General features: G+C 40.8%; 1 protein-coding gene across 9 annotated transcripts in view; it reads left to right on the top strand.

The window, feature by feature from the left end:
- The window catches only part of STOX2 (storkhead box 2), a 210,091-nt gene that overhangs the window by 13,681 nt on the left and 183,331 nt on the right, over positions 1-13,079 (top strand). For 5 of the 9 annotated variants that reach the window (XM_019921328.3, XM_073798570.1, XM_073798571.1 and 2 more), the window contains exon 2: positions 6,275-6,395. The exons of the other annotated variants lie outside the window; for them this stretch is intronic. The gene's annotated coding sequence lies outside the window, so the exon portion shown is untranslated. The remainder of the gene's footprint in view (positions 1-6,274; positions 6,396-13,079) is intronic. 9 annotated transcript variants of the gene reach the window in all.

The raw sequence follows: 13,079 nt of genomic DNA on the forward strand, positions 1-13,079 counted from the left end.
AAACACTTTATATATCTCTCTGGCACTGTGGAAGAAACAAGGCTCAGAAAACTCCAAAGTTTCTTTTCTTTTCTTTGTTTTTAATTGAAGTATAGCTGATTTACAATGTAGTATGTTTTCTTAAAATAGTATCAGTTTCTTTTGTTCTCAAGTACGTGACTACTCCTTATAACGTGACCAAAAGTAAGAAGCCTGGATTCCATCAAATCCAGCAGGATGTAGCTATATTTGTAGTGAAAATGTAAAAGCAAATTTAGTCAGCAAATTTACATGTAATTTGACTAAATGGGGTTTCAAATTTATATGTACTCAAACTGATGATTACTTGGTAAAGTCTTATTGTGCATAATACCTCTTAATGTGCCTGAATATTTAAGTGACCTTAGATTTGTTTAAAAAAAAATAAAGTGCTGTGCTGAAATAAGTATTACTTAAAATTTTTTTTTTCTCTCCTCCTCTCCTGTTAAAAATTCTGGAACTTCATTAGTAGGAGAGGGAAGGATCAGTTAAATCCTAACAGAATGTAAGTTATTTCTGAAGGGCATGTGAATTGGTGAGTTCACATCGTTTCAATGACTGTTTGTAAGATGGATTGTAAGAATGTAAATCTGGACTGGCCAGTCTGAGGGTCAAGAGTATAATCTATTCAGCAAATGCTTTTACTTTCAAGGAGAGGGATTTAGAATATGTACAACTGTGCAAAGAGAGGGAATGTGAGTAATTTTCTCTGAGCCCTGACCCTGTGTACTCAGAACTTCTGAGGACTTAAGCATGTGGACTTGAATGAGTGAATGTAGTCCTTTGTAATATTGCCAACATGTTTAATTTTCCAAGTAGGTAGGTCATTGTGTCGACTTTGTCCTCATGCCAAAACGATTATCCAGGCATTTCAGTTAAGGTATTGCCTTCTCAAGTCACAGAAGTTGAAAATGATTACCATTTATATGCTCACCTATTTTAAAATAACTGGCATTTATATTCTAGAGGCCCGAGTACTGCAAAAAAAAAAAAACAAACAAAAAAACCCCCCAAAAAACAATTAACGTGCCACAGTTTACCATTTTACACATTCTAACATGGGGGGGAAGGAAAACTACTCAGTGCTGGTAATGTTGTGATAAATCTGGTATCTTACAAGGCGTGCTCCTTAGTTGCGGCTTGCCAGCTCTTTAGTTGTGGCATGCGAACTCTTAGTTGTGGCATGCATGTGGGATCTAGTTCCCTGACCAGGGATCGAACCCTGGCCCCCTGCATTGGGAGCGTGGAGTCTTAACCACTGCACCACCAGGGAAGTCCCAAATCTGATATCTTAATACATTGCCAGTGGTATTGTAAATTGAAAAAAAATTTTTTTGGAAAGCACCTTGGCAATATGTATCAAAAAGCCATCTAAATACTCACATACTTTCATGTAGTAATTCTAGCTTTAGGACTATAGCTAGGATAGTAATCCACAATTACAGAGCGCTATATATAGGAAGCTACTCATTACACAGTTGTTAAGAAAGACTGCAAGTAACCTAAAAAGCATGAGTAGAAAATAATTAGGTAAATATGGTTTTATATACTAGATGGAATGCTATACAGCCATTAAAATGTCTATAAAGCATAGGAAGCAACGTGGAAAAATGCTTATGATATATAATGTTACTTGAAAGCATATGTAGTATTTCATAGCAATCCAGATCAGAAGAAAATCTCACACCAGGTGCATAGAGAAAAATGGGAAAGAATAACTTATCATTATTCTTGGTACATGGTAATTATTTTACGTAAAATATTTTATGTGAAATAATTACAATGTACTGAATAATTACTATATTTTGGGCACTGTGCCAAGTACGTTTTTTCACTTAATTTTTTTTTTTTTTTTTTACCATTTTTAAAGTCTTTGCTGAATTTGTTACAGTATTGCTTCTGTTTTACGTTGTGGCTTTTTGGCCACGAGCCATGTGGGATCTTAGCTCCCTGACCACGGATCGAACCTGCACCCCACTGGACCGCCAGGGAAGCCCCTCTCACTTAATTTTTTTTTTTTTTTTTCGGTACACGGGCCTCTCACTGTTGTGGCCTCTCCCGTTGCGGAGAGCAGGCTCAGCGGCCGTGGCTCACGGGCCCAGCCGCTCCGCGGCATGTGGGATCTTCCCGGACCAGGGCACGAACCCGTGTCCCCTGCATCGGCAGGCAGACTCTCAACCACTGCGCCACCAGGGAAGCCCCTTGCTTAATTTTTATAAATGACTCTCGGTGTGCCCATTTTGTGGATGAATAAACTGAGCTCATAGAGGTTGGATAACCTTGTTCAACCATATTAAGTGATAGGACCAGGTCTGGACCCACGTCTGTGGGATCCAGAATCTGTGCTTGAAACTGGTGATTCACAAAGTTGACTGTGCATCAGAATAACCTGTGGAACTTTCAATAAATAAATAAATTAATAAGTGAATAAATACTATATGGCTTACCCCAGATCTCCTGAGTCAGAATCGCTAGTGAGACAGCCAGGAGCCTGGGTTTTTAACACATAAGGCAGGTTCTATGGTGAGTCTGTGACTAGCATTTAGGACCCTCTGCAAATTCCATTTGTTGTATTAAAAAAACACTAAATATTAATATTGTGAATATTAATAGTGGTTGTATTTGGGTAATAAGATTATGGGTGATTTTATTTTTTTCCCTCCAAAAATTTTTCAGATTTTCTTCAGTGAGAAGTGATGTTACTTTGAGTGTAAAAATTTAATGAAGAGAAAAGTTGAATAAAATATTCTATTTAAAGGGTCTCCCTTTGCGGGGGGAGTTATTATGTGCTACCTCTTTTAATACGTCCATTCTGAAGGGCATAAGTGGGAGAAATGTAATTATATCCAAAAGAGGCATAATTTTAGCAAAATTTACAAAATATATCAGTCTAATGGTGATTACAGTTAACAGCCTGTATTAAATTTGAATTACAACACTGCTTTAGAAAATAAGACTTGGGGTATAGATTTTACAAAATAGGTTAGATGGCATGTTAATTATATTTCAGTTAAAAAGCAAATAAATAAATTGGATAATTGAGAAAAACCACAGAGAAACTGGTCTCTTCAGCTCTTTGAACAGCAAGAGGGGAAACCACAATCACCGAATATTTTTGTTTTCAGGGAAGGGGAAAAGAGTTCTTTTTCTCATAGTTTGAGAGGAAAGGGGGTGAAATGAGATCATAATTGGAAATAATGGACTTTATTGTTAATGTGCAGCCGTGTGACCCACGTGTGGGGAGGTGAACACAGGAACTTTCAAATCGGGTCACTGCAAGTTGCCATGTTGGGTCACCCAGCAGGAGCAACAGTTCAGAGCCTGAAATAAATTAAAAGCTTTTGCATAGCAAAGGAAACCATAAACAAGACGAAAAGACAACCCTCAGAATGGGGGAAAATATTTGCAAACGAAGCAACTGACAAAGGATTAATCTCCAAAATATACAAGCAGCTCAATATCAAAAAAAAAACAACCCAATGCAAAAATGGGCAGAAGACCTAAATAGACATTTCTCCAAAGAAGATATACAGATTGCCAACAAACACATGAAAAAATGCTCAACATCACTAATCGTTAGAGAAATGCAAATCAAAACTACAATGAGGTATCACCTCACACCAGTCAGAATGGCCATCATCAAAAAATCTACAAACAATAAATGCTGGAGAGGGTGTGGAGAAAAGGGAACCCTCTTGCACTGTTGGTGGGAATGTAAATTGATACAGCCACTATGGAGAACAGTATGAAGGTTCCTTAAAAAACAGAAAATAGAATTACCGTATGACCCAGCAATCCCACTACTGGGCATATACCCAGAGAAAACCATAATTCAAAAAGACACATGCACCCCAATGTTCATTGCAGCTCTCTTTACAATAACCAGGACATGGAAGCAACCTAAGTGTCCATCGACAGATGAATGGATGAAGAAGATGTGACATATATATACAATGGAATATTACTCAGCCATAAAAAGAAACGAAATTGAGTTATTTGCAGTGAGGTGGATGGACCTAGAGTCTGTCATACAGAGTGAAGTAAGTCAGAAAGAGGAAAACAAATACCGTATGCTAACACATATATATGAAATCTAAAAACAAAAATGGTTCTGAAGAACCTAGGGGCAGGACAGGAATAAAGACGCAGACGCAGAGAATGGACTTGAGGACACAGGGAGGGGGAGGGGTCAGCTGGGACGAAGTGAGAGAGTGGCATGGACATATATACACTACCAAATGTAAAATAGATGGCTAGTGGGAAGCAGCCACATAGCAGAGGGAGATCAGCTCGGTGCTTTGTGACCACCTGGAGGGGTGGGATAGGGAGGGTGGGAGGGAGGGAGACGCAAGAGGGAGGAGATATGGGGATATATGTATACGTATAGCTGATTCACTTTGTTATACAACAGAAACTAACACACCATTGTAAAGCAATTATACTCCAATAAGGATGTTAAAAAAAAAAAGGTGTTGCGAAGTTCCTGTTTTTTAGGAGGGCAGAGGAAATTGTCAAATTTAAACCAGTTGTATATGCATAAAAATGTTGGAAAAGTTGTATTTATATTTTTGTACATAATAGGCTACACGAAATTATCAAAAAGTTTGCTTCCATGATTGGATGCCTGGGCAGTCTTAGCCTCCAGTGTTCAACTTCAACATCTTTTTCACTTTGCAGACCTGACCAAACAATCTTCAGAATTCCTGGGTGAATTTGGAAGACAATAAATAATTTCATGAGGCGTTAGTCACGTATGGATTCACGAGTGTATGTTTTACAGAATAAAACACATATTGTGTAGCTTTTAAAAGCTGAGTAATGATGTCATTTAGCCTTAGTTATGAAAACCTTATTTAGAAAATGGTGAACTTATTTTCCCTCCGGAAAATTCACTTTTCTCCAACACACGAGATCGGATGAAACTGGAACATGTTACCAGGAATCCAATAAAGCTGTGAAAGGCTTAAATTAGGTAATCTCTTAATTGAAAAGAAAGAGAAGTTTTCATGAAAGATATTCTCTTGAAAACTGGGTTTTTACAGCCGTCAAGACTTCTTTGGAGAGGAAGTGGAGAAGAATTCCAGATGATGTCTTTGTTCAACTCTAAGACAAGTCTGAATTGCAGTTGAAGCTATCGAATTTCCAGTGTAGCCCTAGATCACTTTTGCTGTCTGCCTGAAGTCATGACAGAAGAAAAAAAGGACGGCTATCTTCTTAAGATAGGAGACCACCGACCACTACAGCTTTGAAATGGTGTCGACATCCTTGGAAGCCTGTGAGCTGAGTCAAAACAAAGAAAACCCTCTGGCTATTTTGAGTCCGGCTTAGAAAACATTGGCTTCCCAAACTGCTCAGTAATCTAAGAGAAGACCTCAGTCCTTACTAACTGGATCGTTAATTGTGTCCCGAAGAGTGTGCTAAACACCAGTGATGTACCTTGCTTGGTAAACCTTTGAATGCTGATTACAGGGTTCATCCTTTGATGGGCTATCACAGGGAAATATACTTGCCAGGTTTGTGAGTAAAAAGACATAACACCCCTGTTTTGGGAACTCCAGGGAAAAGACCAACTTCTTTGCGCATATGAACAGTTTTCATCTGGAGCATTGTGTATTTGGTAGAAAAAAATGGGAACTATGAATACACAGAAATTGATGCTTCAGGGAGTAAAGACCAACATTATACTTCACAGATTTATAGCTAATTTAAAACATTAGAACCACCTCTTTATTTTTTAAATTTGGTAACACTCTCAAGGCTTCCTGTAAGTCATTTTTGTTTGTTTGTTTTTTTGCGGTACGCGGGCCTCTCACTGTTGTGGCCTCTCTCGTTGCAGAGCACAGGCTCCGGACGCGCAGGCTCAGTGGCCATGGCTCACGGGCCCAGCCGCTCCGCGGCATGTGGGATCTTCCCGGACCGGGGCACGAACCCGTGTCCCCTGCATCGGCAGGCGAACTCTCAACTGCTGCGCCACCAGGGAAGCCCCAGGCAATCTACTCTTGACACTGGTGGACAGTTGCATTTGTGAGCTTATTGGGGAGAGATTTTTTCTCCCTGATGTTCCTGAAAAGAGAACTCCAAGAGGAGTTTTGGAGAAGGGATTTGATTTAGGAGTCAGACATACTTTTCAGATGACTGTGGTGATCTCCTTATTTGCATTTTAAAAACAAGCAAACATGCTCTTCCTGGTATTACCTTATTTCTTTCATTCACATTTCGTCAGCTAGCCTGTTTTTTTTCCCTTTGCTTCTGACAGTGAAAAGAAGCAGCAGTACACTTGATGAAGAAATGACTCATCCTTTTGGCGAGCACACATCCTCACTATTCTTTAAAAATAGTATGTGATGAAGGAAAAAGACTTATATTTCAAGGTTCCTGTAAGTATTTTTCTTTGAAAACATTATCCCTCTGATATTTCTCATGGCTATTTTTCATTGATATATTTAATTTTGAAACTTAAAGTAAAACTAAAGGAAAGCAAGTAATTTTTATGTTTACCAAAAGGAGGCATGGTTGAGGAAGCCTGAAAAATACGGCCAGAGTAAATCACCAGCGGGAAGATACATTTCTTCCTCCATTTGACTTGCTAGCTTTAGGGCTGCAGATTTTCCCCTGCGAACGGCTCCTGGAAGAGAAAGCAGAGTGATGCTCTTAAAGGGGATGAGCGAATGTTCTAGAAAATACTTTTATAACACGGTTGGGTTTGGGAGGGCTTAGGGAATACAACTTATGGCGTGATCAGTATCAGAATTAAAGTAAAACCCTCATCGATATTAGTGGTTATAAAATGATTTTGCATAGCTCCTTCATTATTCTGTTCTTGAGGTGTGTTCTAGTCGCACAGTGAAGAAAACTCCAGATTATTTTCATTTCAATAATAAAATGGTCTGTGTCCACGATAACCTGCTTGTGCTTATGCCTCTCCCTTTCTGTTTCTCTTTTTTTTTCTTTTTCACTGTTTGTCCTCATCATGACGGTCTTACCCATAAGGAGGTCCATTACTTAGCACCCTTTCTGCCCTCTGTGGAAGGCTTTGGGATACCTGAGCAGTCCTGGTAGCTCGCTGGGCTGGTGGACATAAGCCTTTGTCAGATGATGAGCCGGGCTGTGGTGTCAAGAGCTCTGGGTGGATTAGCGTTCTCATTTCTGCTCTGAATTTAACAGCTGTGGGACTCAGACCAGTCCCTGTTCTCTTGGACTAAAAAAATACATGAAGAAAAAAAAAAATACACATGTAGCCACGTAGCCTGTTTTATTATTTTTTTTTTTTTTGGTCTGTCTGCTTATTTATACATAACAATTTATTATTAGTTTATATTGTATCTTGTATCCTGCAAAGGACTGAATGTTTCATACTTGGTCTCCAGGTAGGCTGATTGAATACCAGGCTGTTGGACGAGTGAAATTTGCCTGAATCCAATTGTGGGTTTTGATATGTTCAAAGTAACCTTGAAACTAGACGTGAAAACAAGCCGAAGCGTTTTTTCTCTCGGAGTTCTGTTACCCCGGCCCTCCTTCCCTGATGCCAATCCAATACGCTAATCCAATATAGCGTAACGACATTATTTTGCTTTTGAATTGTACACAGAGGCTTGGCTAGAACGCTGCCTTGGCTGGGTGCCGTCGTGTAACCATATGGTACTTCACGGAATGCGGATAATGGCCTCATTTTCCTCTCTGAATAGGTGGGAACCTGTGCTAGCAGGTAGGAGAGCATTTATATAAAGCACAAGTGAAAGCATGACACCGGTGTTATTCATGCCAGAGCATCGAGGACTGCTCATCTGTTTAGAAGATTGTAATTCTCTCCCCACTACTTTCTGGGTATTTTCAGCTGTGACTCTGAAGAGAAGTGAGGGTGATCCAGACCCTGGCTTTAAAGGTCAGGGGTCGCAGCTTCACGCATTTCTGTGTTCTCTGCTTTGATGTCATAGGTGTCGGCCAGGGGCCTCTCGGGGAGGCTGGTAGGCAGGCGGGTCACCAGGGTGAGGCTGGCAGTGCCGCCCCGTCGGAGCTGCCAGGCCCTGGGCTCCTCTCAGGCCCTGCCTGGTGGGAAGGGAGGGCCCAGCTCTCTCAGGCAGCCTGCCCCCAGCACCCCTGTCCTGTCCCTGTCAAGCTGGACCCCAACTCTAGCCTCAGGGTTCTGTTAGTGAGTAGCGGGGGGCCTGGGTCTCAGAGCTGGGGGTTAAGATATTGGAGCCTACGACTCCGTGTGCGTTCCGCGGTGGCCCTTCACTCAGCGGGCACTGAAGCAGGGAAAGGTGATGGGATTTGTGTCAAGTCTCACAACCAGGGTGTCCCAGAGCCAAGGCCAGTGCCCAGGGGCACCCCGGCTTCGGCGTTGCTCTCCTCACACCCCCTTCCTTCCGGGTCCTGTCAGCCTTTCAGGCTCTGGCCTGGAGTGTCTGTCATCTGCACCCCACACACCTGCGTGCTGGCAGTGAAATGGCCCGGCAGGGTCAACCCATCACTGTGAGCCTGGACGGGACTCCTGTGCCCTTCCAGAGATGGCAGGCCCCTTTGCTGTTTAAGCGTGACCTTGAAAAAAGCTGTTTTTTACTGGACCCCAGCTATATGGTAGATGCTGAAGTGGCCCATGTGTATCCATTAACATATTTAATTTCCACAGAAACTCAATGAGTTTCTTCTTCTTTTCTCCATTTTACAAGAGGCTGAAATTCAGACAGGGTACATGTCTTACCTGATGTCAGTTAGGTAGAGGGGGCAGTGCTGAGGCTTCTGCCCAGTTGTGCCAGCCTCCACAGGGCCTCCCTGGGGCATCCTTCTTCCCACACACTCCCCTGCTTCTGCCCAGCCCACTGTGGTTCCCCTGGAAATTTAATTACGATAATCTAGTAGGGGTCCCCTTTCTTGTTAAAATGACCATCAGAAAGCCACAGCTGTCCAGAAGGAGATCGTCAAAGGCAAACTGTGCAATGAAAGACTTTCCTTCCCACCAGCCTCTGCTATTCCTTTTTCCTGCCCAATCATGTTGTCAGATGTTTGGCCCGCAAGAGGCTACAGCAAAGCGCATGGTCATAGTTCCCAACCCAGTGCCCACAGGTATCATCTTATGCTCCCGAGTCCATCTGGTGGACGGTTTCAGCAGCGCTGAAAACTTGCCTGATGGGCAGAACTTCAATTCCTGTGATTACTAGGGCTTTTCCTACAGTTTTCCTGGGCTCTTTCCATCTGCACCCCTAGACTGTAAATGAAGGTTTTGTTCTTCAGCACATTTGAAATATTGTAAAGGGTGGTGTACACTGTACATTAAAAACGGTATAACAACAATACAACTTTGTCCTTCAAATGCAGCCTCGGGCCTCCATCTTTTCCCCAGATACGCAGACGTGTATAACCCTGTATTTTGTAAACCCGGCTGCCACGCTTTCCAGGAGAAGTGGGTTTTAGCTGTGAGGAGACAGCAAGCGTTCAAATAATTTGACGGTTTTAAGTTACAGTTTCATTGAGCTTCATCCCATAAACTGTCACCTAGTTGAAAATTATTTGGGATTAAAATAATCCTGTAATAAATTCAGACTGGCCATAATGGGAGAATTTAAGCAGGGATACCTCCCTATTAAGCTTTACTTTTTTTTTCTGGGTCATAAAACTAATAAAATATTCTCACCACCTCCCAATCTTCCCCACGTTTTAATATAAATTATTTCTCACCTACATTCTACTTTCCTTTAAGCCAATTTTATTTTCCTAGGCCACGGGCCTTGGGTAATTTCCTTAGATAAATGTCAGTTACCTCTGATATGAAAAAGCATGCTAGAGAGAGTTCAATGGAGCCGCCAGCCATCTCAGTAAACTTGCACAGCTCTCAGATAAACAACCACAAAAATATTATTGTGTGATCGTTTAAAAAAAAAAAAGACAACCCAAAAAACAAAAAAACCTTACTTCTTGACAAACTGGTTAACAAAAGCTCTATTTATTTGACTTGTGGGATAAACTCCAGAAGGAAGCAAAGAGAAAAATGTACATTTCATGAAAACAACAGTATGTTAACTGACGGAGCATTTTGTGCTTATCATGTGATACATGGATACCAGGCACCGTAGGAGAAACAAAGACATCATGCGTTTGACCCCAGCTCCCCTGGGGTTTCTGGCTTCACTGGGAACATGTGGAAGAGTAGACTGCTGGGTGGTGAAGGGTTAAAGCTTATGCAAGCTCCCTGGGTTCCTGGACAGGGATAGGTCAGTGCAGCCAGTCTGTGTTCCTACCCTGGACCAAGTGTGGAGCCCCGAGTTGGCTTTCTTCCTGGCCTGCGCAAGCGGAGTGTCCTCCATCTCCCCTCCCTCCCACATGGCCTTGAGCTTGGGGACGGTGGAGAAACATGGTGGATAATCCTTGGCTCTTAGAGACCAAGGAGGCTGCCCATCGAAGACACTTGCTAAAAAGGGGCCAACTTAGAACCAAGAGTCCAGGCTCGCTCCCCTGTGTCGGGAGGTCAGTGGTGGATATCTGTCTGATGTAGCTGAGACATTCTTTGCCACCTGCTGATGCTTTGAAGATCTTGAGCTAATTTTTCATGGAGGAGATGGAACGGGTCCTGCAGGGTTTGGTGAGATAATTCACAGGACTTAGCTTAGTGCTAAGTACATAGAATGTGTTTATTCCAAAGTTCTCTCTCCTTCTTTTCCTTATGTGTCACGAATCCCCAGCTGGACCAAAAAACCCTCAAGAGATAAAGAATGTGCTTTACATTCACCTCTATTCTCAGCATCGAGCTTAGTTGGCTTGATAGGTAATAATAATACAAAAAGTCGTCATAGTAGCAGTGATAGTGATGGTAACAGTAATAGCAAATATATAAAGTATTTGTAATATGCCAGACATTACATATAGCATTACTCATTTCATCTTCTCAACAAAGCTTTGAGGTAGGTGCTGTTGTTGACACAAGATGAGGAAACTGAAGCACAGAGTGATTAAGTGACTTGCCCAAGGTCACCCAGACGCTATGTAGCAGAGCCAGAATTTGAACTCAGAAAGTCTGGCTACAATCTCTGTACTCTTTTGGCGCTTGAATAAGAAAAAAGCCCATTTTATTAATGTGAAAAATGTTGATCATATGCAGAAATAGAGGGAACCATATAATGAATTCCTATTTAGGCATCTTCAATGCTTATCAGTACATTTCTTGTCTTGTCTCATCTGTATCCCCACCTCCTCCTACATCTCCACTTTGGATTATTTTGAAGAAAATCCCAGACATATAACCTCCATGTAAATACTTATGTATATATCTCTAAATGATGGATTTTCAGTATAATCACAATGCCATTATCACACTTAAAAATGTTACCGGTTGTTCCTAGTCTCAACTATCCAGTTTGTCTTTAAATTTCTTTGTTGGTTGCATTAACATTTATTTTTACAGTTCATTGGTTCAAATCAGGACCCAGACAAAAGATAGCCTGTTTTTCATAATGATTTTTAAAGCAGAATAGCTGAAAATATCTACTTATTGAACTTAATTCAGCAAATATTTATCATGTGTCTGCATTTTGCAAGGCACAGTGTGAGGATGATGAAAGGTATGTCCCAGGAGCTGTCAACTGGCTGTGGTGACTGACTGGATTCAGAAAAAGCCAGAGGGCATTGGCTTGTAACTCCAAGGTTACAAGCTTGGGGTGAATGATGCAGGAATAGAGGACTTGATGGAGAAAAAAGGAAAGGTGGAAGGAAGAAACAGCCCCCGGAAAATGTGATGGGTATGGCTTGTGGTTTGTATTTAGAATCTGAAATCATATTCTGTCCTACATGTGTATTTTCTGCATTCCATTCTTTATCTCTGCCTTTCCACTTGATTCTTCTCTCAGTGGCAACTGGGAAGTCGTGATGTTGGCTTTTTTTTCCTTGAAAAAATCTTGATAGAAATTTGGGGGTAAGCTTAATGATGATCCTGTCTTTGAGTAAAGGAAATAAATGTGTTTGCGGGGAGGAGGGTAAATCAGTGGCGTAATCCCAGTGGTGACAGATTTAAGTTTTTAGGTATATGCTTTTATTGTTCAGTCTGGCTCTAATGGACTGGAAAATGTCTTCGTCTAACGAGAAGGCATTCAGAGAATGGGAAAAATGAAATTCTGTGAAATATTTCTGTTTGCTTTGAAATTACTCATCCCTTTGTTTTGAGGGGCTTCCTAACTTCAAAGTAAGGTATCGTGATTTACCTTGAGTTTGATGGAATTGGACTTTAAAACTAGACTGAGAATCATGTGTATGCTATAAAGTCCACTGCTGAAACTTGCTGCTGCAGACATATGAGTTTCATCAAGTAGGTTTAAGTTGGAACAGGCATAAGAAAGAAAACAATTTGGTGTGGGTGCCAACCGGGAGATTAGAACAGCAATTTACTTATTTCAGCTGTTTTATTCAGTAGCATTTATAAAGTAGGCTGATTTCCTCCAGATATTTTGCCAACTAGCATTAAGAAACAAGAGATTTTAGGAATCAACTTTGACTCTCTTCCTATCCGAAGAGGTGGTTTTCAGTGTTTTTAAAAACCTATCATTTTTTTCTTTGGTTAGAGAAATTGTATTTGTTTTATGTCCCAATCATTTTTCATACTCATTAAAAGTTATTCTTAAAACTGAATCATGAAGCTACTGGAGTTTTGGTGAGACATTTAATCTGCTGTGCTGGTTTTTGAATTTAAGTATAGTTGATTTGCAGTTTGCATTAGTTTCAGGTGTACAGCAAAATGATTCAGTTACATATATGTTTATATATATATTTCAGATTATTTTCCATTATAGGTTAATACATGATATTGAATATAGTTCCCTGTGTTATACAGTAAGTCATTATTGATTATCGATTTTATGTATAGTAGTTTGTATGTGATACTCCCAATTTATGCCCCCCCTGCTTCTCCTTTGGTAACCATAAGTTTGTTTTCTATGTCTGTGAGTCTGTTTCTGTTTTGTATATAGATTCATTTGTATTATTTTTTAGATTCCACATGTAAGAGGTATCATATAATATTTGTCTTTCTTTGCCTGACTTACTTAGTATGATATTCTCTAGGTCCATCCATGTTGCAG

Source organism: Tursiops truncatus, chromosome 21 (genome assembly GCF_011762595.2).
Source record: "Tursiops truncatus isolate mTurTru1 chromosome 21, mTurTru1.mat.Y, whole genome shotgun sequence".
NCBI classification, from domain to species: Eukaryota; Metazoa; Chordata; class Mammalia; order Artiodactyla; family Delphinidae; genus Tursiops; species Tursiops truncatus.